At 39.0% G+C, this 449-nt stretch overlaps 1 protein-coding gene across 2 annotated transcripts in view; it reads left to right on the top strand.

The window, feature by feature from the left end:
• LOC108755100 (fibrillin-1) overlaps window positions 1-449 on the top strand; it is an 18,247-nt gene that overhangs the window by 14,317 nt on the left and 3,481 nt on the right. The window lies entirely within an intron of this gene.

Raw genomic sequence — 449 nt, 5'->3', positions numbered from 1 at the left:
CAACCGAAATAACAATTTAAATTTTATATATCTTCCCGCCCTTTTGGGCGGCTTTTTAAAACAGTAACATTTAACCTCCTGAAATGCGATACGGTTTGGCGTTTGATGCACATAACCTCAAAAATCAGTAGTGTTCACGATGGCAATTACAAAAGAGCATATTCGATTTTCCATCCACTTCGCGTTTCATCTGAAGAAAAATGCTGCTGAAGCCACTGAAATGATTTGTGCTGCATATGGAGAGAACGCTGTAAGTCATGCAACATGCAAAAGGTGGTATCAAAAGTTTCGCCAAGGAGATTTCAGTCTTAAAGATGAATCGCGTGCTGGACGCCCTGAAAAGATTGAAACGGACGAATTGCAAGCACTGCTGGATATAAACTCTGCGCAAACTGAAAAGGAGCTTGCAGAACAGTTTTTTTTTAAATAAAGATTATTTAACGTACGAT

This window comes from Trachymyrmex septentrionalis, unplaced genomic scaffold (genome assembly GCF_001594115.1).
Source record: "Trachymyrmex septentrionalis isolate Tsep2-gDNA-1 unplaced genomic scaffold, Tsep1.0 scaffold83, whole genome shotgun sequence".
NCBI classification, from domain to species: Eukaryota; Metazoa; Arthropoda; class Insecta; order Hymenoptera; family Formicidae; genus Trachymyrmex; species Trachymyrmex septentrionalis.
The sequence above is the reverse complement of the archived record's forward strand: the minus strand, read 5'-3'. Positions and strand labels throughout refer to the sequence as shown.